The following is an 11,423-nucleotide window of genomic DNA, read 5'->3' as shown; positions in this document are numbered from 1 at the left end:
CTGTGTCTAATACCTTTTATCTGAAGAGGGGTAGGGGGACAGTACTGGACTGCTAAAATGAATCAGACAGGACACCTGGAGTAGGAAACTTGGAGACAAAGCACAGTGTGATAAGTACTATGCAACAAGGCGGGGGAGGGTTGACATGGGGAATGAGAGGCCCCTTACCTTATCTGACACGAGTCAAGAGGTGTTCAGAGAAAGCTTAAAGCATAAACCCCAGTCCAAAGTGTACGGTCAAGAGCAGCCTAGAAAGCAGAAGAATGATTGCTGAAAAAGGTGTAATACAAGACACCATCAGTAATAACACCATTTTGCATTTATAAAATGGATTGGAGAACTCTTCATATGAACTAGTTGTCCTTGTTCTAATTATCCTTGTGCAGGTTGAGAGGGCTGAAATTAGAAATCGTGTTGCCTGTGGTCACTGAGTATGTGGGATTTGAGAGTTGGAGTCCAGGTGTTTTGACCCCTAATCAAGTCTTAGCACAGAATCAGAAATATTTCTTAGGTTATATTTTACCTCACCAAGTATGCTCTTAAGTCAAATTAGGCTTTAAGGTCTTGTTTAACTTAAGTTATTGTACAAACTAGTGGTGTAACTCCTCTAGACAAAAAAAAAAAAACCTTCAAGTGACATTTGGGCCATTGGAAAGACATTTTCAGTTCACCAGTTCAGTAGATCTTTTGCCCCAGAATGGTGATGAGTCATTTGTTATAAGACCCTATTACACAAAAATCTTTAGGGCCATTGAGTGATAACAGCTTGGGCAAGTCATTGACCCTGCCCTTACAGACCAGACACTTGATGGCTGTTTCCAAAAAACTTGTTCATGATGCTGCTGACGGGTCGTTTATAGATACTCGAGGTGTGAGTGCTGAGATTCAAGCAGCAGCAACAAAACGATCTCAAAAGTGAAGTGCAGGAAATGGTCATACTAAGTTATATACCTTTTATAAAAAAAATTTTAGAACACTATAAAATTTGAAAAGTTTAAAAATTGGTTGAGGAACGAGTAACATCTTGCATTTTGCATTTTTGTGACCCCCCCCCCCAAATGGCATACAAAGTCTCTTAAGTTTGAAGAAGACAGTATTTTTGTGACATCTTGTAATCAGTCATTTTACTGGGAGTGATGTTCCGGAGCTGATTCTTCAACAGCGGTGTACCATCTGCTCTTGTCATGTATTTTATTGTAAATAAAAATCAGTCTAATGACCATTGAATAAAACAAGCAAGAAGTTGGAAATTTGAAGATGGAGAATCACAAGTTTGAGTTCTTAAAAAGGTTAAATGAATTTTTGGAGCGGCCTGATTTAAGGCCACCTGAACTTTATAAAAATGGTAGTCTTTTTGTTAGGACATACCTGTGGTTAATTTTTCTATCATGCTGTAGTAAAAGCAAGATATAAATATGTTTTAAATATTTTAAATAGACTTTTTGAAACAAATATATGTTAAAATCCTAAGATAATTTATGTGATTTGTACCAGTGACCATAGACACAGATTTACCTGGGACTCAGAAGCACCCCCAGCTGGTTCTTAGAATTTGGAAAATACTACAGCAGGTGTTCTTAAAGTGTCCACAAGCCAGCAGCATTAGCATCACCTGGGAACTTGTTAGAAATGCAAATTCTCAAGCCCTATCACAGACCTACCGAATCTGAGGGTGGGACCCAGCAATATGGTTTAACAAGCTCTCCCAGGTGATTCTAATGTGCACTGAAGTTTAAGGACAACTGTATTACAAGTATTTTTTCATGAAATTTGCTGGCATTCTCTGGTACAGAACGCTTTCATAAAGGCAGGTTATTAAGTATAATAAGAATAACTACATATTTAATATAGTTCTTAACTTAATATGAATGCTATTTTTAGGACTTAAAAAGTGTTAAGAATTATTCTTGTACAAAACATATTAGCATTTTAGAACACAGCATTCCACAGAATACAATTTGGAAAATGCTACACTGGTTTATTGTGGTAGTTAAAATCCTTTTTGTTTACAAGTAACAGAAACCAGCAATAGCTGGCTTAAGGAGGAGAAAAAGAGTAATTTACTGGAAGAACAGGCAATCTCAAGAAGACATTAACAAAACTCAGGAAAGACAGGGACCAGAGAAGCTCTGAGAACTGCAGGAGCAGATCTATCTAAGCAGCTTTGTAACCGTCTGTGTCAGAAACACTGGTGTGCTTTAAAAAAAAAAAAAAAAAAGATTTCCATGAAATTTTATGTAATGAGATATTTAACAATTGCACAACAATTTTTATTTACAGAGCACTTTACAATTATTAAATCTCATGATATTTCTGGTAAATAGGTCCATACCATTAGCTTAATTTTATAACCAAAGCAACTGAAGCAGGGAATTGTGAGTAACATTGTCAAGGTTATACAACCAGGTTTGTGCTGAGTCAGAACTCCTGTTCCCACAATCTTGAGTTGCAGTACCAGTATATTCGGCTGTCTGTTAGCTCCCTTCTCCAGATGGGACAGGTGGGGACAGTAGGGCTTGCCTGGACAACAGGAGATGACCCCAGGTTATTCCACTATTCTTGAATATGCACTGCTGTGTATCCTGTGTATTGTATTCCATTTTCAGTATTTGTCTTTTAAGTCCGATAGGAAACTAAAAGAGGAGATAAAAACCAAAAATACAATTATACAAAATGCAATACAAATACAAAAACTGCAAAAATACAGTAGTATTAGTTTTTATATTTACTTATGTAGTTACCAAAACCAGTGTTCTTTATTTCTTTATATGGCTTTGGATTTTCTATCTAATGTCCTTTACCTTTCAGCCTAAGAACCCTCCTTATTTCTTTAGGGCACATCTATTTGCAACAAACTCCCTTGGCTTTTATCTTAATTTCTCTTTCATTTTTAAAGGAAAGTTTTGCCAGATATAGGATTCTTGGTTGATAGATGGGGAGGGGGAGGTGTTTGTTTTTTCCAGCACTTTAAATATGTCATCCCATTGCCTTCTGGCTTCCATGGTTTTGAATTAGAAATTGACTGTTAATCTTATTGAAATCCCATGTATGTGACAAGTGTGTCTTTCTTACTGCTCTCAAGATTTTCTTGTAGACTTTGGCTTTCCACAGTTTGATTATAATGTGTCTAGGTGTGGATTTGAATTTATCCAACTTGGAGATCATTGAGCTTCTTGGATTGAAAGTTTTCTGCCATTGGGGGTTCAAATATTCTTTGTGTCCTTTCTCTCACCTCTCTCCTGGGACTCTCATAATGCACATGTTGATATGCTTGACAATGTCCCATAGGTCCTTTAGGTTTTGTTCATTTTCTTCATTTTTTTCTTTCTGCTTCTCAGACTGAATGATTTCAATTGATCTATCTTCATGTTTACTGATTCTTCTGCCTGTTCAAATCTGCTCTAGTAAAATTTTTATCTTATACTATATATTATAAATTTTCAATTTATATATTATTTCACTATTTATTATGTTATATATTTTACCTCCCAGAATTTCTGTTTGATTCCTTTCCATAATTTTTATCTCTTTATCAATATTCCCTATTTAGACATCATTCTCCTGGTTTTCTTTAGTTTTTTAATCCATGGTTTACTTTAGCTCTGTAGACACATTTAAGAATAATATTTAAAGCTTTTGTGTGGTAAGTCCAACGTCTGGGCTTCCTCAGAGAAAGTTTCTATTTTTTTTTCCTGTGCATGGGACATATTTTACTATTTATTTCTATGCCTTGTAATTTTTTTGTTGAAAACTAGACATTTTTGACATTATAACAAGGTGACTCTGGAAATCGAATTCTCCCCATGTGTTAGTCAGGGTTCTCCACAGAACAACTGGAAACACACTAATCCCTTCCCCAGAAGAGGAAAAAGTCTTTGAGGATGTTTACTCTTCTCCTTGATATCCCAAAATTTAAATACTATTATGTAAAATTAACAATACTTTAAAACTAGGATATAATGTCAGTACATTTTTGTTACATGAGAAGAGAATGAGAGAGAAGAGAACAAATCATATACATATGAAGAAACAAACATATATATATGAAATGGAAGAAAAATTTTGCTATTGGGTGAGTAGGGATAATAGTGATTGATGTCATTCCTGTTTTCACCCCTTGAGTCCTGGACCTGTGAATATTGACTTCCGGAGAAACAGCACCATATATTAGACACTGATTGAGAGCATATACAGCCTTCTGACGAGCCTTGCCCCAGCCCTGGGAGGTATTGCCACCTAGTTGGCACTATAACTGAGTTTTCAAAAGGCCATTCACCATTATATCAAACCAGATGCTTCAGGATGGTAGGAAACATGGTAAGACCAGTGAACTCCATGAGCATAGGCCCGTTGCTGCACTTCATTTTCTGTGAAATGAGTTTCTTGATCAGAAGAAATGCTGTGTGGAATACTATACTGATGCATAACACATTCTGTAAGTTCACAGATGGTAGTTTGGGCAGAAACACTGCATGCAAGGGAGGTGAATTTGTATCCAAGGTGTCTATTCCAGTAAGAACCAAACACTGCCCCTTCCATAAAGGAAGAGGTCCAGCGTAATCAACCCACCACTAGGTGGCTGGCTGATCACCCTAGGCGCTCAGCAGTAGCCATAGCCAGATGGGCCTTGGTGACTGGAAGTCCATGTTGCTCAGACCAGGCATAATCTCCATCTCAGGCATAATCTCCATCCCTGCCATCATGGCCACTTCATTGATGAGCCCACTAGGTGATGTCAGGAGTGCCTGGGTAAAGAAATGGACTGGTATCCACACAATTGGTTATCCCATCCACTTAATTATTATCTTTGCTGACATCACCCCTTGTGACATTCACATGGGACACAAATATTTTCACATTTTCTGCCCATTCAGAGACATCCACAGACCTCTTCCCCAAATTTTCTCTTCACCAATTTTTTGATCATGTTCCTTCCAACTCCCTTACCAAACCATTGGCTACAGCCCATGAACCAGTATATAATTGCATTTCTGACCACTTCTCCTGAACAAAGTGAACAACTTTGCACCACTTGAAGTTTTGCCCACTGAGAGGATTTCTCTTCACCCCTGCCTTCAGGGGTATCCAAGAAAGAGGCTATAATGCTGCATATTGTATAGAACCATCTGTAAACCAGGCCTGAATTTTTTCTTCCTCTGCCAACTGATTTAGGGAACTGTCTGTGAGGCCACAGGTGTAGGCTTGGAAATAGATTACTATTATAGGAGTGGGGACCATGGGCATTTGGGACACTTCATGTAAGTAACTTGTGCCTTCAGGGCCTGCCCAGGTCTGATCACATATATATTACTTTCATTTGATCATAGAGTGCTGCTGTACATGCCCAACTTTATAGCTTGGTGAGTGAGAAAACACCCAGTTCATGATGGGCATTTCGGTTCTCATAGCACCCTAATTTAGAGGCCCATGGTTAAGCATTCAGTCTCTACTAAGGCCCAATAGCAAGCCAAGAGCTTTTTCTCAAAAGAAGAGTAATTGTCCACAGGGGATGGCAGGGCCTTGCCCCCAAATCCCAAGGGCCTATCGTACAGTTCACCTGTAGAGGCCTGCCTAAGACTCCAAACAGCATCCCTATCTGCCATTTACACTTGACGCACCATTGGGTCTGTTGGTATAAATATATAATGGAATACTACTCAGCTATAAAAAAGAAGAAATCTTGCCATTTGCAACAACATGGATGGAACCTGAGGGTGTTATGCTAAGTGAAATAAGTCAGATGGAGAAAGATAAATACCACATTATTTCACTGATATATGGAATATTAAAAAATAAAATAAAATAAATGAACAAACAAAACAAATCAAAAACAAACACATAGGTATAGAGAACAGATTGATGGTTACCAGAAGGGAAAAAGGATAGGGGAAAGACAAAATGGGTAAAAAGGGTCAAATGTACAGTGACAGATGGAAACTAGACTTGTGGTGGTGAGCATGCTATATATAGTACATGCAGCAGTCAAATTGCAATGTGGTACACATGAAACTTATATAATATTATAAGCCAATTACAATCAAAAAAAGAATTACCGAAAACAACATGACCTATTGGTAAAATCACATGTTGTTATGAATTTTTTAATTATGTTTAAGGAATACTTTATATTTTGAAAATTATAAAGAAATGTAGTAAGTGGAAAAAGCAGGCTACACAACCATGCATAATTTATATACTATTAATATAAACATAATTTAAAGAATAAATATATAATAGTAATATATTATATAATATATATAACTTTAAAAACCCAACATGTTAACATCGAATCTCTCTTAGTGGTAGGATTAGAATTTTGAAGGGATTTCCTCCTCCCTCACTCTTTAAAGGGTTTCTTTTTTTTTTTAAGTTACAAACATAATACGTCTTGGCTTTAAACAATTATTAAATACATATAGTATACAAAGTCTTAAAATTTCTCTATTATCCCTTGATCCCACAGGTAACTGGATCCAGTTAGTTGCAAACTGTACCTTTGCAGACTTTTGTTGCTTCTCATCACGTACATGTCTATGACATCCTTCCAAATGTATCACTGTGCAACTTGGTTTTTTGTTTGTTTTAACCTATTATTAAATCGAGCACATCTTTTCATCTCACTTAGAGCACCTACAATACAGCACGGAGAGCTACCTCCCGCTTCTTTGCTGAGGGATGTTCCATTGTGTGGACGACGAATCTATTTACCAGTCCTCTTTGATGCGCTTTTTGGTTGCTTCCAGTTTTACACTTTCACAGAAATAGAACAATGAACAGGAGTTACACCAGCTGAGGGTAGAAAGCCTGAAAAACATTAAATATACAAAGGGGAAAAATATCATTTCGGGTTATTTCTTTCGTACCTTTATACTTTTCTGTATGTTCCAAATCTTCTGCAATAATATATGTCACTTATAATTTGGAAGGGGAAAACAAGAGCTAAAACAAACAGTTCATTAGAAGAAGAAAAGGAAAAGGGGCGAAAAAAAGAAAAGCATGCAGGGAAGTCCACACCCCCTCCCACAGGGGCGGCACCGGGCGGAGGGGGGGCGGGCCACCACAGTCTGCACCAATCAGAGACCAGTTGATAACCAGAGAGAGGAGAATTTGGAAACACGTCCCGCCCCGCAAACAGCCTCGGGGTTTAGCTTCCCTAACCAGCCTGGAAACCAGCCTGGGCCTAGCCTACTTACCGCTGCCGGCTGCTATTGGCTGCCAGGTAACCCCGCCCATCTTACTGCTCATTGGTCACCGTGGTTTACGTAAGAGGAGCCTGTTGCTGAGCGAAAAGAAGTAAGGGCTGCAGCTTTTGCTCAGGAGAGACGTTCGGACTGCAAACGTACGGGGTGCCTTTCGGTCAAAAAAGACAGCATTACGAACCATCGTTTATTCAGTTCCTGCTAAATGCTAGGCTTCGTGCTCCAAACTTTAAAATTGAATGGTTATAACCACCTTTCTTGAACACCCAACTATCTGCCAGCCACTGAGCTAGGTACTTTAAAATGAGAACAACAGTAACAATTTAAATGATAATTACAGCTCTTTGAGCACTTCATCTGAATCAAGCTTTGTTAACTGATTTGTATACGTTAGTTCTCATCCACAATAACCCCTGTGAAGGTAAACGTTACCGCCCCATTTTACACAGCAGGAAACTGAGGTTCAGAGAGGTGAAGTGACTTGCCCAGGTTCACAAAGCTATAAAGGGTTAGCACTGGACCCTTCAATTCCGATATCCTGCTTACTAGGTCAACTTGGGGGGGTGGGGGCTCGGGGGGGGAGGGGTACGAATGTCTTTACAGGGTATTAGCAGGAGGAACAAGCAAGGCCCTGGGGCATTGCTCCAGTGGCAGGCCTCAGGGTGATTGTCTGAGAATGGGAATATATGGGGCCTCTAGGCGTGGAGGAGAGGAGAAGAGAGGGAGAGCAGAACACTAGAGCAATGACAGTTCTTTCTGGAAATGTGAGACTCCTGGGACAGTCCGTTACGGTGTAAGTTGCCCTGGACTGGGCCTGGACCTCAAGGTTCTAGATTCTGTTTTTGACCAACGTCCTGGGGACCTTGAGTAAATGCCTTCTCTCTGGACCTCAGGCTTCCTGCCTGTAAGACGAGAGAGTAAGCCTGGTCTGGATCCTACAGGCATCCGGGATATCCTCAGCAACCACACAATCTTTACTTAGCTGTTGCCTGGCCTCTTTTCGGGACCTGACAATCCTATAAACTCAAAAATGCACTCTTTTCGCCAGTCTGTTCTGAGCTATAACAGGGTCTTGCCTGCAGGGTGCGCTGAGGGCTCACAGCCGACAAAGCCAAACTGGAATTCTTGGAGAGTTATCCAAAAGCACCCAGCTCCTCAGTTTTTGTAACTTATTTATTAAGAGAGGTGAGCTTTTTGAAACCTGAAGCTTTCTGTGCTCAGTATACAGTCGACGGACCTGAATTATATTTATTGCCCAACACCAGCTTTTTCCACAGTGCCTCTGGAGTGGTTGAGCTAATTTCGATTCCTTTGTTTTACAGATGTGGAAACAGATTCTAAGAGCTGAAAAAAATTCACTTTGGGTCACATAGCTGAAAACTAGCGCTCTAGTTGCCTGAGTACTGGGCAGTATTCTTAGGAGATAGTTGGCTCTGTTTTCTGAGTCTGTGGTTGTTATACCCCCTAATGCACAACTCCTGGAGACAATTTCAGTTTTGCTCCTACAGCTTGCCAGCTCAGGACCTGTCAGCCAGAAGGACCTCTCTCAGCACCTAGCCAAATGCCTGCTTAATGAGTAATTAAATGAATGAATGTGTCAATGAGCCACAGAAGTTGAGGCTGCTTTAGCTATATCAAATAAATCAGCTGGAGTTGGGTTTCTTTCCTGAAATTCCCCCAAGGCAGAAATTATATTCTGAGATGGGATGGGAGGGTGCGGCCAAACAATAAGAGCTCAGAAAATTATATCTGGGCTGATAAATCATAGCCCCAGGTATGATCAGGGTAAAAGATTATTCTATTATGGCAAAATGATCCCAGAATTTGGGATCAGAAAATTAATTCAGGAAGAATGAATACAGAACCAATGAGACTCCCATTAGGGTTAAAATCTTTGAGAGGGTCTGAAGCTGAAGACACATCAAGAATATTTCAAAACCAGTCTAGATGTATCTTCAGGACTGGGATGTGATTGAGGAATAGAAAAAGCTTTGGCCAATCAGTGGTCTCAACATAGCTGATGCAAGAGTGGAGAGTATGGCAACAGGAGGTGGATCTTTCCTGAGCCAAAAATACAAGGCGTGGGGGAGGGGAGGAATAAGTCCAGGCAGTGTCACCCGGCCACGTCTTGCTGGGCTGGAATCTTCTCCACTGGATATCCAGAGCCCAGCACAGTGCCTGGTACACACTAGATGGTCAATAAAAGTTTACTGAGTGAAAGAGAGAGGGCGGAAGCCAGAGCCCTAACCAGCAATTTTGCTCTGAGTGGAGCTGGTTCAATGATTCATCTTCTTTTCACTCCTTCCTTTTGCTCAGATTCCAATTGCCCCAGCCACCTTCTAATGATAATTTGGCTTTTCATGGAGGCTGTCCTATAAAGAGGGATGTGCTGGCCCATCAATTATAGCCACTTGACAATCATGTTTCTCACTCCTAATTAGTATATTTGAATTCTGCTTTACAGATCAGTTCCTTGTACCAGCCTGCTTCTTACATATTCAAGGCCTTTTCTCAACAGTGGTGCAGTGGAGTTTCTGCTTTGGAGTCATTCCTGACTGGGTTTGAATCCTTATTCAACATATTACTAAGCTGTCTGACCTTGGCCAACATACTTAATGAACCTCGGTACCCTTATCTGTCAAATGAGGGCATAATGCCTAATTCATGAAGATGTGGTGAGAGTTACATGAGACAACAGGTGTATCCTGGGCTATTATTGAAGCCTAGTAAATAGCAGTATCTGTGCCTCTTCTGAGCTTTCCTTTCATGAAGATTGGGTCACAAAAGCTCATCTAATGAGAATTTCAGTAGCTCTTGCTTTTCACAAAATCACTAATTTTGTAAGTGAAGCCTTAGGAATGATTTAGTCACTTCCTTGAAGATTCTAAAGGGTCATTCTACAGAGGAAATCAACTCATACTCATTCACTCAAAAATATTTCCTGAGGACTCACTACATACCAGTGGGGGATTCAGAGACAATAAGACACAGTTCCTGCCTTCAAGGAGCACTGACACAGTCTTGGCACAGTCAAAAGAAAATATTGTATGACCTTGACACGAAGTTTTACTTTTCTGAGCTCAGGTTTCCTCACTTTGCAAAAGCAATCAATAACATTCCATTGTTAGTTGGAGGGAAGGGGTAAGACATGCAGACATGATAAGAAGGCTGCATTAAATTTGAAGGCCGATGGTTTAAACAACGTGTTAAGAGTGTTGAAGAGTGGGAGAAATTATTTTCAGCTGAGCTGAAGAAGCAATACTTTCTGCAGAAAGTGGTATTTTAAAGCCTTCATTCTGGCTACAATCACTAATGAAGGCATTGAATGCTGGGTAGGATTTTAGTGGGCAGAGATTTGCAGAGAGAAAGACTTGAAGACCAACCAAGGAACATGGAGGTGGCAGGTTATAAGTCTGGAAAGGTAAACTGAGGCAGATCTTGGCAGATAGTGAATGTCAATCTAGGTATTTGACATTTATTCTGTAGCCAATGAAATGCCAGTAAAGCTGTTTGATCTAAACTGATATTACAGGGTAGATTTTAAAAATGAAAGCTGAATCTGAAATAGAGGGGAATTTAGAGGGAAATTCAATTCAAAGGAAGATTTAGTCAACTGGGGCATGTTATTGGCAGGACATTGTGGTAGGTAGCATAGGGCAGAAGACAAAGATGTCAAGATTTGAACCCTGCCCTCAAGGAGCTTATAACCAAAAGGATCAGATAAGACATGTACATGGAAAAAAGCAATCCAAGGTAGGCTGTGATAGTGTTATAAGAGAGCCCCAGCCCAAGGGCCTGAGCTCAGCAGAGGGTGAGATTAATTTACTTCTCCCAAGAGCCTGGGGGGAGGAGAGCAAGTCAGAGGGTCATCTTTGGAATTAAGTCTAGATTTGGAAAGTCTCAGAGGGGACATAGGAGGTCATTCAGTCCACCTTGGCTCCTGCCAGGATTTTCTATCCCAAGTACACAGTGACTTTAAAATTAAAACAAAAAGTGGTCTGAATAACTGTGAAAGAAGAGGCTGTGGAAAGGGGACAGGAGAAGAGGAATTCAGCTTTGAGGTGCTGAGTGCTGGCGGAAGGATCAGTTCCAAATGGAGAGTTGAAGGCTGGGAAATGGATGAGATCAGGAAGGGAGAGTGTGTCTGGAGAGAGGAGGGAAGAAAACAGAAACCGGGGGAACACCCACGTTCCAGGAGGTGGGAGGAGAAAGAGGAGTCAGAAA

At 40.1% G+C, this 11,423-nt stretch overlaps 1 long non-coding RNA gene across 1 annotated transcript; it reads right to left on the bottom strand.

Annotated features, from left to right (window-relative positions):
• Positions 1-2,248: 2,248 nt before the first annotated feature.
• Positions 2,249-7,031, bottom strand: LOC116156802 (uncharacterized). The gene is made up of 2 exons (XR_004140661.2): positions 6,864-7,031; positions 2,249-2,633 (listed from the first exon to the last, which is right to left on the bottom strand). It is a non-coding gene; the product is annotated as an uncharacterized LOC116156802 (long non-coding RNA).
• Between the last annotated feature and the right edge of the window lie 4,392 nt (positions 7,032-11,423).

Source organism: Camelus dromedarius, chromosome 14, assembly GCF_036321535.1.
Source record: "Camelus dromedarius isolate mCamDro1 chromosome 14, mCamDro1.pat, whole genome shotgun sequence".
Taxonomy (NCBI): Eukaryota; Metazoa; Chordata; class Mammalia; order Artiodactyla; family Camelidae; genus Camelus; species Camelus dromedarius.
Note: the sequence above shows the minus strand (reverse complement) of the source record. Positions and strands in the feature narration are given on the sequence as shown.